Raw genomic sequence first — 15,380 nt, forward strand, 5'->3', positions numbered from 1 at the left:
TTTTTTTCCTTTTTTTTTTTTTACTTAATTATATATCTTGTTGACACTTTATAAAAGCCAATGATACAGAATCTGACAACCCTCCAAATTTATTTTACTTTTCCAGTTATTCATGGACTGATACAATATTTGTGACACAAACCACAACTTTATAGTATTTCCAAAACAAATATTGATATACATACAATTTCAGTATACATATTCTTAGAAGTTTCAGTGTTTTAATGGATAGTCAGGACATGTAGAGAAAGCCAGAACCAGCTATCATTTCTATTATTTGGCAAGTATTTTACACGTAACTCAGGAAGAAAATATTAAACTCACAATGGTTCATTAACTTGGCTAGGTGAGTAAGAGGCAGGATGGAATTCAAATTTAGATCACCGTGATGTCAAACCTACCCACTTCCTTTGACACCGGGGGAAAGTGTGTCCCAAAGATATGTAAAATCAGGAGCTGATAGTCCATGGCATTATTCATGCCATAAACAGCAGCCACAAATAGATCTGTGAAGCATGCAGACAAATTTCCATGCGCTTTGCGGCAGTTTCAAAAATTAATTTCCATGGCCTTCTTTGTCATGGCTTCACTATACCTACTTCCCTTAGCTCCTGATTCTTAGTTAGATGATACCCAGATGAGATAATTGAATTCTCTGTTTTGTGTGGCCATTACATATTACAGGGTAATTCATATTACGAAGAAAAAATTAAGGATGAAATATATATCTTTCATGCTTCCTTAAACAAGAATCCCTAAATATATCATAACAGAGATAATGTCACTGCTATGACCAAAGCTAAAAAGCAGGTAAGTATGGACATTACATAGGTACACAAAGTCCCTTTCACACAGGAGGGGGTTTATAAATAGTAGGTAACATGCACAGTGCAAGAAAATAAAACAAATTATTTCTTTGAAATCACAATGCCACATGTAGCTTTTGATCAAGCACGATCCAAAGGTAAACTCAAAATCAGTAGAAGAATACGACTTTTCACTTATCACTCTCCCTGTGCCTTCAGCAAATAATATTCACAAGGCTACAGAAATCTTGGATTTCTATACTGGTAAGAATTTTTGCCTGGACAAACAAGGTAATTCAGAGTGCAGGAAGAGCAAGCCAAGTGAAGTAATTCCTGCAGAGCAGAACAAATGGCACAAATGACCTAATCGATACAGAAATAAGTACAGATTTCCTCCACAAATGGCCACATGGTAGCTTCTCTAACAAGTTCAGAAAAACATCACACTCCTTTCATGAAGATCTTCTTTACCCTTTATTGATGTGCCTCATCAGGAATACCTAAATTTTGGCTTTCTGTCAATTCAATATATTAGGTAAGTTTACCCAGACTTGCAGTAAAATGTATCAGTTCATTTAAGTTTGTAGGTCTGCTTCTGTCTCAATGCTGTAAATTCTTTGGCTAACAGTGCTAACCGTTTGATCCCTGCTTAAGCCTAAGGATCCAATCAATAAACGATGAAACAAGTGATATCTCCTCATCCTTTCTTAAAACATAAAAAACAATCTATTTTCACAGCTAGATCAAAACAATGAGGTAATGTTTTCAGTGATTTTAGAAAAATTGATTTTAGAGCTCTCTTCTCTTGCTATATCCTTTGGGCAAATCTTTTATTATACAAATGGCCTTCTGCTGGATATAACCATTGGTTTTATCTGCAAAGTGAACAAGTCACAGGTTTACTGTAATTTTATTTGAAATCATTCTTAGTTCTTAGATGACAGTCCCAAATTGCTCCTGGAAGGATGCTAAGACTAAACTCTCCACAGTATTACTAGACAAATCTAGGAGGCCTAGTTAACTTCCTCTGTAAATCACCACCAGAGCCACAATCTTACCCAAAGCTGAGTCACATTAGTAGATTATAAAATACTGCATGGAATTTTGCGTACACATAGAATTCTGAATCACCCGTGAATACCCAAATCTCTTTTTCAAAGTCTCTACTGCCCATCCAAGCTTATAAAAGGTCAAATCCTGCTGTCTATGCAAGGAGTGCCTTCTAGAAACAATGGCCCGCACTCTATGTGTTCACAGATGGCCTCTCCTCACTGAACCATTGACATGGAAGCATTCCTCATATAGAGTATAGCTGTGTTGAAAACAGATTCCAATTATGCCTGAAGAAAATACCCAAGACAACTGCCACATCATGAAAACATTTTCAATCCGACTGGGAGGGATTTTATGGGGATGCTTTATTTATGTGAGGCCTATGCAATCAATAAAACATAGTGATAAGGACATAAGAAACTCTGAAACTATGATCACCAGAAAAAAATGAATACCAAGAAATGAGGTAAGAAGTTTATATTTAATTCTTAGAACAATCCCCTTTTAGAAATGAAACAGCTGAGATTTAGAAAGCTTAAGAAACTTACTAGTAAGTTGCAGAGTTGGATCTGAGCCCAGGCCTGGGAACCCAGATTCTCTTTTCTTAACCAACTATTCTTGATAAGAGCACCTTCTAATCATTTCACTCTGTTGGGTAGCATTAGTGCTTACTTCCAGGACTAAAGAATAAAAACATAGTTAACATTTATGAGCAAGCCAATAAAAATGGATCTGTGAATATTATACAAAGAAGTGTCATTAAATAATGGAAATTATAAACTGGAAGAGATCTTAGATATCATTTGGCATAATCCTGTTGCTTACAGGTAATTTCAAAAAGTAGGTTCTTTCTCAGTATTTCAGAGCAAGGTATTTGAACAAGAGGCAGGTCAGAGGCAATATATATTTCTCCAGACATCTCTCTGCCTCCAAATATCTAACTTGTTTTTGCTGCCAATGAAAAAATAATGCATCTTAAAAAAAAAAAAAGAGAGATTATCCTTCAAATGGCCTACAGATCAAATCGTTTATTCCTCTGTGGTTTTCCTACAGAACCATTTAAATTTCATCTTACTCTGATCAGAGGCACTATTTTTAATTTATTAAGGATTAATAGATTTTATAACATTTTATACTTTTTATTTCTGAAATGATTTTCCTGTTTCCTCTCTCAAACACACAAATGTGGAATCTCACAACAAATTCAAAGAATAACTTGTCTTTTGATAAACCTAATTTTTAATTCTAAATAAGTAGGCTGGTTCATATATTTTCTATATTTTACTCTGATCAGGTACCTTGAACTTCGTTCCTGTTCATAATCCCAATGTAATTTTAATCATTTGCTTGCAGCCCTAGTAACTAATATAGTAAATATATGATGTAATGGGATTGAAAAAGAGAATATGACTGGTTCATACTAACTTCATATACATTTGTCTTGGTTGATGGTGTTTTTCCTTGCTGGAGAGCAACCTAACTGATGGTTTTACTTTGTGGCCTATTACCACCAACAGAACTTTCCTGCCCACCAAAGCTTCTCAGTGGTGCTCACTCTTCCGTGTTTGTTTTCTGGAAACCAGTATTTTTCTACCCTCAAAGTGTACTCCCTAGGGATTTCCTACTTAACTTTATTGGTGAAGAAAGATTTTTCTAATTTGTTGGAATTAATTCACATTGCTTTATCATCCAAAATATTGTCTACCTATAACTTTGGATTTTTGACAAACCCTCAATTACTCAATTCATTGTTTAGAAACGTTAAAATGCATTCATCTCATCCAAATGCCTATAAAATCCTACACATCAAGTTTTCCCAAGTATTTAGCCTGAGACACAATACATAGAAAACTTCAATAAATACTTGAAAAATAAGAATGAATAAATGAGTGAATGGTAATGATATCTGATGCAAAGACAAGCCTTGTTAGCCATCACCCAAGAACTCAGCTGGCTACTCAATTTGGCTTCCATGGACGTTCCCTTACTTTGATACAATGTGTTCTCGAATATATTTTGCTGGCTTCCTGATAATAATATCAATGGTGTCAAAATCTATTGCTTTCTATATGTTTCTAAAGCCTGCCGCAGTCTCAGAGAAGTAAGATAAGGTATTCCTCTTCTAAGTTAAGGTATAAGGTTTTATTTTATTTTATTTTATTTTTTATTTTTTATTTGTGTGTGTGTGTGTGTGTGTGTTTAAACATTACACTTAGCCTTTCTTAAAATGTTGGAAACAAATTAAGAAAGCAAACTCATTTCATTTGTAATCAGCTGGACCCCTTCCTTTCAAACAAGATTATTTTTATAGATCGGGTAAAACATGAATTCAGTTCTCTATGGTCCAGTTAGATTAAATGATTTTCTATTTAACTGCGGTTAATCCTATCATCTTTCCAAAGTAGCAGGAAGAGAAGAGCTTCCTATAGCTTGGTGGCACCTGTTCTGCTTAAAGCAGGAAGGGGGTCTGAAAGTCTCCAATTTGTTAATATTCTCTTCTCCCTTTGTCCCTCATCCCTGCCTTCTAATTCAGCACTGTCTACTTGCTTGTTCTTTGGAGGAGTGAATTCCTTCCTCACATGCTGGGTGTCCTTCACCATGGTTAATCCCTCCAAAGGCACACATCCAGTAAAGATGGATTGCCTCTAGCTCTGTGTAACAATGATTTGGAAATATTTTGTAAACGTGCTTTTGCCTCATTCTTTCTTCCAAGACCATATTAACTGAGTGTTAATGAATTCCCTTCCACTTAGATGGAAAGGTAATGTTTGTAGTCAGCTTAAGCAGATTGAACTCTTATGAGCCTTGCTATTCCCATCAAATCCCCAGTCATTGTCTGAGATCTGAAGAAGAAACTATTTGTAAGAACCAAAATAATAGCTAGTGTAGTTACAATTCTACATATAAGGGCAGGTTTTTGTTCTCTCAAAAAAAATGAATATCAAATCGGCTTAAGCTGAAACTTCAGGGAAAAATACAATTAAAACCTTACTTAGAGTAGGTTTTAAATTCTGAGTATCAGTAGAAAGGTCAATTTTTAATTCAACAAACTTTGATTAAATATCTGCCACATGCAAGCACTATACTAGCCAACAACTGCTAAGGACAATGAAAAATGGACTGAGAAATAGGCCTTTCTTTGTGTGTGTTTAATGTAAGTTAGTTAAATGACTTGTGCATAAGCATGTTGACTCTAGCAATACATATGTATACATATATGAACAAAATATGTCTACACTTTCCTTGTTTTTGTTTGTTTTCCAAAAAAATATTTGGATAGCAAAGAAATATACATTTATTCTCTGACACCTTCTGAGAAATTTTGTTGGATAAATAGTTGATTAGGCTATTCCCCAGAAGAATGCTGACATCCATTTTATAATAGGAAATAAAATGCAATTATCAGATGCATTTACTGCTTTGTATAGCTCACCTTCTCCTGTGTTGAATACTATCTGTGGCTCTCCATTTTTTGATAGGGGAACCAACTGTTTAAACCTCAGTTACGAAAGAAGTCTTTCCCTCCTCTGGCCATGTTCATAGAGGCAGAGTGCTGACTCATTTCAGCAAAATTAATGCAGATACTTTAGGATCAGAGGCCAGATCAGTGGCCCTGTCCAAACAGCTCACTCAGTGCTTGGAGACAGGAAGCTGGAGTCTTCTATGGGAGTGCCAAGGACCCCTCAATGAGGCCAAAGCTCCATTTGCTTTGTTGCAGAATAGAAAAATGTTTCTCTCATGTCACCTCAAATATGTTGTTAGTCCCAGCTCCCATCCACTAGTGCAGGATTTTAGGATTTTCCTTCATGGATTCATTCCAATTGTTTCCTATTCAATGATGTGGTTCTTTATTCATCTCATTTAAATGGTAGAAATTACACAACTAAAATGTTCCAGAGAGATAATACCCATATGTTAACTTTTTAGACAACTGAATTAGACCATTTCTTCCCTTACAAACTGGCAGAAGATTATGGCCTTATTAAGCATCATGTTCTTTACACAATGAACACCTCTGAGATTAGTTACTACCTTGGCTTGGCCTTCAATATTTCATAGCACAGAAAGAGTCAAGCATAACCAATTTTAGCCATCAGAAATATTATGGGATAGCAATGAAGGAGAGCTGTATTCCAAATTACCAAAAGATTTTTTTTTTTCTTAAATGGAGGTGGGGATCCTTAAATGTAAGAAGAGTAAATCTCTCTCTGAATGTTTTATGTGAAAGGAAAGTGGTTTATTTTAAGTGAATAATATCCATGTGTCAGGGGCTTTGTTTCTGCTTTGATCATGAAAGGTAGATATTATTCCCACCTTATAAATGAGAAAGTTGAAGCAATCAGGAATTAACTAAATTGCCAAAGTCACACAACTAGCAAGTTGTTGAGTCGGGATCAATGTCACTACACAACTTTCACTGTAGAAACTGTGAAGCACAGAGAGGTTTAGAACTTTGGCCATAGTCACACTGTTTACTCAGACCCAAAAACCAAACACCAGTACCACACACCAATTCAGGTGGCGAACTGCATATTTATGAAGGTAAGTCCCAGAAAATGAGATTCAGATACACCACTTTTAGCACTTATTTCCCTGGACCTTTCATTTTAATCCTAATTTTGTGCATTTCTCTAACCTGCAGAATCTCATGGAGGGCCTTGCGCCTCCTTGGTAAAGCCTTCCTTCATCACTTACAGCTCATTTACCTGCTCCTGCTCAGATAAGCTCCTAGACTACCTTTGGTATACAACCTCTCTATTACTTTTCATCTGAATTTCAATCAGAAGCTCCACTGAATTCAAAACATCTCTGTCTGTGGCTTCCCACATTATATCAGACAAATAACACAGACATTACAATTATTTTTGGAATAAAATAATTTCCCTATTGGAGGGATATTTGCGTTCTTATCCTGGAAGATGTATAAGCTTGTCGCAATATACACATTCTATCACATTAGCTACGTATACTCTCCTACCTCTCGATGATGAAGAAACACTAAAACACTGAGTCATCCATAGTTCTGGCTGAAGACAACAATGATAACGATAATTAAAGATTAAGGCATTCAGTTGTTAGAGTGTTTAACAATGCTAAGGGTAAGCAGATAGCTGCAGCATATGTATGCAACATGATTATATGCTAGATTATCTTATCATTCCAGAACGCTGTTAGTGATTATGTGAAAATTTCAGCGTTGGAGAGAAATTTGAATCTTCACACAAAAAAGTGTTGTGAACAAAGTTAAATGACATGAGAATGAAAAAAATGATGAATCATTAATACTAGCTAGTTCCTTGCTGTGAAGTTTTTGAATTTAGTGCAATGCCAGTTGTTTGACAATTTCCAAAAATGCTTACAACATCAGCATATCTAAGTAAATTTAAAATAAACAAAATATAAACAAAGCCATCAAAGAGTGTTATCTTGATCATTCCTCTAGGCCAGTTACAAGAAGTAGTCAAATATGACTGCAGAATCCTAATGATTAATTAATTTGGCAGAATTTAATAGCAATTTTAATACAGCTATGGGCCACATTGGCTTAAAGAATCATGATTTGACTAAAAACCTTAATCTTCTTTTTCTAAACAAAGAAAATAAAGTCCCATATTTTTAACCAAAAGCCTCTTTACACCCATTTAAAAATTATTTTAAAGAAGCATTGAGTAGTTAAAGCTTGCAAATGCTGCAGAATTCTTGATTCTGTCACATACTCACATCGAATCTACTTGTTCTCTGTCCAAAAGCTCTTTGATGATTAAATCAAATCTGATGCCAGCAACACTGGGATCTCCACCAAAGTTACATAGATATCAACAAGCAAAATGCTAAGAAAAACATGTAAATGCAGAGTATAGATTTTTTTTTTTTTTTAATCTCTCTATGTTAGAACTTTTTGTGAGGACTTTAGCTTGCGGTTTTAGAAACATACAAAAAGCTGAAAAATAAGTTTGTTATCTTTCCATTTTCCATTGAATTTATGGGCAAATAAAATTTAAACAATTACGAGGAGTCATTGAATTTTGGTGAGTTGACATGCTCTTCCTTCACCCTCTATTGACCAGTGGGCTCGATTTTTATAGGTCTATGTAACAGTAGTGAGATAATCTGAAAGCAACTTGAATCACTGAACAATTAGATGATAGCTGGGCCTTCTGATTTACGTGTCAAAGGATATTTTATCAGAATTCATAGGACCATAAAACTTTTAGAAATTGATGTTCAATTTTGTTCTTTAAAGATGTTGAAATATTTTACCTCGCTTGTTGTTTCTCAATTTCAACTAGACCAAAATATATCAACACGGATAAACTATCTTTTTTTTTTTTTTTAGTGTATGATCCAATGGACTAGACTGTTCTGAATGAGTATTGTATCTTAGCAATTAAAAGGAAATCTGCTAAGTATATGAAAACCACTTCTCTGGTTTCTGTTTCCATAGAGAGAGTTCTTGTTCTTATCTCAAGTATTTAGTGTATCATAAAGAAGCAACCAAGGATGACACAAATGTAAAAGAATGCTTATCAATTATTAAGAGTTCCAGCACTAAATTTGGCCATGGAACCACTTAGTTCTTTTAAATGTCCCTATCATAAGGAATTATTTCCTAACTTGTGTGGGTATCAGTGAGAGATGACTGGCTTATCTAGGTAGATATGCTTTGTGAATTTGTTTCAATGAAAAAGCTGCAGAAAAAAAGATCATATATTACACTTTACAATTCTTCACAGAAACATTACCCATAATATACCAAAAAACTCTAGAAAATTCGCTGGAATATTTGAAATAAAAAGTGACGTAATTGTTTTCTTGTTAAAAATCTTGAATCCTTCCCTTAAACTAAAAGCAAATTTTATTAGCAATTATCTTAAAACCAATGTTTACAGAAGGGATTTTGTTAACAAAATCTTAATATTTTGTGTGTTATTCAAAACAGATTTCTAATTTAAGAATTGTATTATCTTGAAGTAGTGTGAAATGTGAGAATGTAGTAAAAGGCCTGTTTTTAAAGGGGATAATTACTAGTGGACACTTGCCCTCTTTACCTGGATAAAAAGAAATGATTTTCTTTTGCTAGATAACAGGAACAATTGTAATGTATATTACTTTTAAAATGTATGAATTTATGACTAATAAATAATTAGGAATATATTCCTTGAATGAGACAATTTTGGACTAATGCTTCAACATTTTAATGTCGCAATTACAATTGTATCCTAATATATATATATCACTTTATTACAAAACGTATACAAAAATCTTCTAAACCTGTCGCATTGAAAGGTATACTAAACAGGGGTTATACAACTGCCAAAAGACATTTCTCTGGGCAAAGTGTGTAAAAAAATTAAAAAATATTGATCTACTGTGACCATGGACAGTGATTAACATTCTCTCCACCTGGAAATGCCAGGAGCTATACTGGTGACTGAAAAACAGGAGCATAATATGATGCTAAGGATTCAATCTGAAAGTAGAGAGCAATTCGATGCATTCAAACAAACCCCTTTGTTTTTCAATATCCCCTCCATTGTCTTGATGTAATTATTTCAATTCACTTTTTTGGTTTGCTGCATAGCTATTTCTCAGAGCACAGATATGTCTCAGTAAGTTTAGAGAAAGGTGCATTCAAAATGTTATATGAGCATTTCATGCCTAAAGAAAATATCTTTAGACCACAGATAACAATGTTACCAGGCATTTAAAAACTGCTGAATGAACCAGATATTCTTTCTCATGCACTTTATTCTTTATGAAACATATTATGTATATAATTTAAATACTTCATATCTCAGCTCATATCTAATCCTCATAGATCCTTGGTTATGATATAAATACAAGTAATATGTACTTCAATATCTAGGGTCAAAATTAATCCAAGAGGAGCAAAATTAATTAAATAAGACTAAGGCACTACAAATAATCAATTTATTAGAACTTGGCATAAAGCCACCTAAAGGAAACTAACACTCAGAAGCAAAGACACCCTAAAAAAAAACAAATCTAGTTACAGATACGTCTTGTTAATATTTTCTTTCCCCTTCGACAGTCCTTCAGCATTTGCTTACATCCTTGCTTGAAATTCATTTATCATATTTAACATAAAATGCTAGAATAAAAAATAAAAGAAGGCAAAGTCCACAGAAATGTAGAGCTTCTGGAATCATAAAGATCCTTTGTCTAAAGAGAGGAAGTATATGTTTTATAAATGCATCATCGCTGACTTAAAATATATTCAGAACTTTCCAGGTGATATAATATATTTTTAAGGAAGTCAATTCTTTTTGTGATTAGAGATTCACAAATTTCTAAATAGGCTACTACCATGTGATACCAGTTAGAATGATGCCAGTACTTACCATATGAAGAAATGGCTTTCATTGTCGACATCACCTTTAAGCCCCACATTCTCTCCTAACCTTGTCACAAAGCAGATCTGAATTAAACTGACTTGTATACAAATGATTAATTTGCAATTTCCAACCTTATGGACTTCAAACTGTCTCCTCATACTAATGAGAATTCTCAATCATATTCACTTCTGGCTACGTTGTATATTGTGCCTTCAGTGGCTGACTCATTCTACACTCTACTTATGTAGCTTATCATTATCTTGTCCACAGACAAAATAGACATTGAATTCCGATGAGAATGCCCACTCATCTGAGAAGCTTGAGAAAGGTATCAGCATTGTGGTCCAAAAGGCATGACCACTAAGGGAAATATTTTAGGCAGTGTGAATTGTTTTTCTCCTCTAGAACTAAGTCAAAAAGACAAACAAACAAACAAAAAAATCACAGTAACTCATTGTGATGTGTTTTCCTTAGTAGTTTATTTTTGGGGGTCATTTTTGATTAGAATTGGCAAAAATTCAGATCAACTTTGCACATTGTTCTAACAGCTTCATTCAAAAATTATATGACTAACCTTCACATTTAATAGAAACTGCTTACTTTCTCTTATGTTTGTTAACCTTGAAACTACTTAAGTATTTTGTCTAATTAGCTTTACTCTGAACAAAAGAATAACCTGATTATAGTATGTTGTTAATGTGAAAATCAACACAAGACCTTTCTGACGGAACATTCTCACTTTCTACCTCAAGACAGGTGTTCTGCATATATGCAAATGTTGCAGACAGATGGCTTCTTCCATTGTACACACTATAACGTTAAGATATTTTGCCCTTTATTGTAACATTCCAAAACATATCAGTGCTGCCTCTGCTATTTATGTTTTTAAAATATTTAGCCTTCAGTAAGATAATCTGTAGTGCTTATCTTAATTCTAAGGAGAGAAGCACCCCAAATATTCTATCAAGTTCAATCAAAACTTCCTGCTTCTCTTAGTTGTCACAATTCTGGACCTGGACTCCAAGTTCATAAAAGAAAATGAAGCAATTCGCAAGGCAGAGCTTCCGGTTATTGTAGTATCTTAGAAGCATGTTAGTTATTTTATTCGCAGAATGTTTTACAAGCTCCCAACCTTTCAGCAGAACAATATTTTAGGAATTTGAAATTATTTCTGTACTTCCCACCACCCAAGAATATGACAGCTTGTATTAAAAATAGTATGCATGCAGGAACTCCCTGGTTAGTATCTCCCTCAAGTTTTAAAAACTCAAATTATTGAGTCTTCTTTCTAAGAACTAGTGAAGATGTTTACGAAAACACCTATTGAACTATTCATGTATAATTCTCAAACAAAAATCAGTATTTCCATTCATACAATACATTAGGACTTAATTAAAATTACCATATCCAATGGTCAGCCTTTACCTTTCCAAACATCCTTGTCCAGTATCCATAACCATGCACTGCTCTGTCTTCCCTCATGCTTCTTTTATTGCTGAGTGAGGCGCTCGCTCCTTCATTAAATAGCATTAAAAATAGACTGCACAGAACTCCCCAGTGGAGCATGCTCTAACACGGCTAATACCACAGTTCTCAAGGTAACCATACTCAACTGGGATCTAAGAGGGAAAGTCACTGGGAGATCAGCAATTTGCAAATCTAATAGCACACACAATTCTGTCTTGGTCTGAGCTAAATACTGCAAAGGACAAATCATCATGTAGTGAAATTAAGTCACTGAGGAGATGAAAGTCAATTTCTTTAGCTGTATAAGTTTCTTTAAATATGCTTCCTCTAAACAAAGTACTCTGTTTAACAGGCATGTCTTCTAAAGTAACTTAGTTAATTATCCAATGGCATAAATCATGCCCAGAGAGGATAAATTTAAAACATGAATGCATAGCAATCCACATATCTTAAACATTTCATTTAAACAAAATCAAAATACTATTGATAAGCAAGTGTAGTAATCAATTATGTTTCCATATCTTTTGTAATGAGGAAGCATATTCCTCAAAGTGTATACCCAAACTCACTCTCCAGAAAATTTACAAATATTCTGTTAGTCAAAGTGATGAAAAGCAGGAGAATGTTATAACAAAGGAAATATAGGATCAAACACAAATACATACCTTGAAAACCCACATACACTTGAAAAGAGTGTATTCATAACCTCTCACATGCAATTCACATTAGAAATGCAGCAGACGTAATTACTGCCAAGATAGTAGATTACTCGGCTATTTGAACGAAAACATAGATAGAGCTCTTGGCTTCCAAATGACTGTCTTTCATGAAAATGACATTAACTAAAATCCTATTAAGATATTTAAGCCCTGTGGTAATACATACACAGAGGATCAAAGGAGTAGGTGTATTTATTTTAAAGTGTGTCAAAGGTTTTCTGATTTTTAACAAATGAAAAATGATTTCCTGTCATCTCCACTTCTCTGTTTACTTAAAACAATCATAGCAGTTGTTATCTCCAAAGTAGATGAGGAGGGGTTAGGAATCATTTGAATTTATTCTGCATTTGAACGAAATCTTATACAGATTCATTTCAACTTTGGAGAATATCCTTCTTGATTTGAGAGGCTGTCATACTGGTAGAAAATCAAAAATCAAAAAATTTAAAGAAATCAAAAATTAAAATGAATATCTGTACTCTGAACACATTCTAATGAAAATGATATCTACCAGCCTTTTATATTTCTTAGCTGCCCACCCCTATAACTTTCAATTCTCTCTTTGATTTTTATTTTAGGCTTGGACTCTGTCCTGATCCTACATCTTCAGGAGGTGATCAGGTAACTAACCTGAATAGCTGACAGCAACCACATCCACCCCAGCTATATTTCTATGCATAAACATTGAGTGAATTAATTCCTATTCCTAAGAAACTTTCTAAACACCTGTCTAATTCAACTCAATTCTACCACCATATCTACAACTTGAGACAGAAATGTGATTCGCAATGAAGCACAGATTTCATACATGTCAAAATAAAACTGAACATCTTTTCTGTTCTTCCCCTTGAGCCCTTTGGGACCTAGGACCCCAATCCTTCCATACAACAACAGAGTATAACTTTCTACCTCTTCAATGGGTCTCTTTCAAAAAGAGCATCGCAAACTTTCTACCATAAAGCCTATACAAATCACTGTAGACTTCTCTGATGAAAAACATTGCCAGCTTCCAGCTTTCCACATCTGTCTTTTTTGGGGGAAGGGGAGTCCATCCCTCCTTGACGAAACATAAAAAGCACAATACATGTATAACAACATCAGCTTTCTACAAACACAAAGAAGAAATACAGACAAGAAATAATTCAAAAGAAACAGACAGATATATGGCAGAAAGAAAGAAGGAATTCTAAAAATCCACAAAAGGCGTGCAATGTTCACGTCGGAAGACCTTGATTATTACCTTGATCGAACAGTGGATATCCCCCCTGCGTCTTGGTGCCTTGACTGGTTTGATTTAGTTTTGGATTTTATTAATATTATTGTTTCTCAGTGATTGATTTGGCTGGATTAGTTTGTGTTGGCTTTTGGCTTGGCTTTTGTTGTTGTTGTTGTTGTTGTTGGGTTTGTTTGTTTGTTTTGTTTTTTTGGTCGATTTATTTAACTGCTAGTAAAAGGAGCTTTCTGCAGTGTCGGCTGGGATCCCGCACAGCTGTGGCAGCCGGGGCTGCGGCGGCGGCTCGGTCGCGGCTTGCCTCCCCGATGCCCCTGCTGCTGCTGCTGGTCTCTGCTCCAGACGCGCTCAGAAGGTGCCACCGCCGCCTTCTCTGCCCGGCTGGCCGCCGGGAGTGAATGCGCCCCCGCCTCCTGTCTGCTCTTCTGTCCGTCTGCACGTCTGTCAGTCCGACCGTCTGTCGGTCCCACTAGCAGCTCAGCGCGGGATTCTCGCTTTCCTGCACTCTGCTCTCAGAGCTGCCACTCTCGCAGGCTGCCAGTCTGTGCGCTGGTCCGTCCGTCCGTCCGAATCTCTCCGTCCCACCAGCAATGCAGCGTCCCTCTTCCGGTCTTCTGTGCCCACAGTCCTCTCCCACTCTGTGCCCCTGGCCGCTCCGCTCGGTAAGAGGAGGGCGTGTGGAGGGAGGGAGCACGCGAGTGTTGCTGTCTGTCTCTGTGTGCCTCTCCCTGCCTACTTAATGCTCTAGCTCTCTTTGCGTTCTGGTCTCTCTCTCTCAGGCTGTCTGACTGCTCCCACCTGTCCGTAGCTCTGCCAGTCCCACCCCTAGCCCGCCAGCCTCGGTCGATCCCTCGGTCCCGTTCCTCCCGCTTGGCCGCCTCCGTCGTCTGCCCCTCCGCCGGTCCGTGCCCTCCCACGCGGCTGGCACTGCCGCCGGGGGCGGCGCCCGGCTCCTCCCCGCAGCCCCGGATGCGTCCGGTCCCCGCCCGGGCTGAGGGCAACGCGCGTGTTGCACGTGGCTCCGCAGCTGCTCTGGCCGGAGACCCCGGGCCCCAGACCCGCCACACCCGGGAGGTGGCCGCAGCCGGGCGCCTGCCGATGTCGCCGCGTCTGTGCCACTGGGAGCATCCAGAACTGGCCCATCCAGAGTGATGGCACCTGCTGGGTGCGCCGGGCGCCCGCGGTACCACTCATTCCCTGGGCCGTTCTCCGCCAGCCCTAAGGCTGGAGACAAAGCGCATGAGCCACGCGCAGCAGCGTGAGCATTATTAATCAGAGAGAAAACTGGCACGTTGCCCCCTGCCCCGCCACACCGCCTCCCTGCTCCCAGCCAGCGGGCATGTATTCTCTCTTGTCCCCCGTGCCCAGGCCCTCCAGCGTACCCGTCTGGGGGGCGCCCCTGGACTCCTGGGGACTCTTGACGATGCCTTGCTCCACTCCCTCCACCGCTCACTCTCCAGGCCAACTCTGCAGAGACAATCCCACAATAATAACACCTCGCCCCACCCAAATCAATCCGTAGCCTCAGAGCTCTTGGAGATTCTCTGCTTTGAGCAAGACTGAAAGTCCGAGCGTGCAGCAGCAAGTGTACTCCCTGTGGGTGACTGCCCAGACCGCTGCCCTCCTGATCGCTGATTTGGAATCACAGAGGTGACACACAAACCTGGGCAGGGTAGGACCTGGGGAAGGAACAGAGTTGACACCTGAAGAAATAAAAGCCTTGATTTTACCGCTTGTTCTAGAGATG

General features: G+C 37.4%; 1 protein-coding gene across 26 annotated transcripts in view; it reads right to left on the bottom strand.

The window, feature by feature from the left end:
• Positions 1-14,522, bottom strand: part of ARPP21 (cAMP regulated phosphoprotein 21) — a 157,427-nt gene extending 142,905 nt beyond the window's left edge. For 21 of the 26 annotated variants that reach the window (XM_074030826.1, XM_005545490.5, XM_074030824.1 and 18 more), the window contains exon 1: positions 13,643-14,522. The gene's annotated coding sequence lies outside the window, so the exon portion shown is untranslated. Of the gene's footprint in view, positions 1-11,641; positions 11,761-13,642 lie in introns of those variants that run through there. The other 5 variants (XM_065539746.2, XM_074030810.1, XM_074030809.1 and 2 more) reach the window with 1 other exon arrangement.
• Between the last annotated feature and the right edge of the window lie 858 nt (positions 14,523-15,380).

This window comes from Macaca fascicularis, chromosome 2, assembly GCF_037993035.2.
Source record: "Macaca fascicularis isolate 582-1 chromosome 2, T2T-MFA8v1.1".
Classification (NCBI taxonomy): domain Eukaryota; kingdom Metazoa; phylum Chordata; class Mammalia; order Primates; family Cercopithecidae; genus Macaca; species Macaca fascicularis.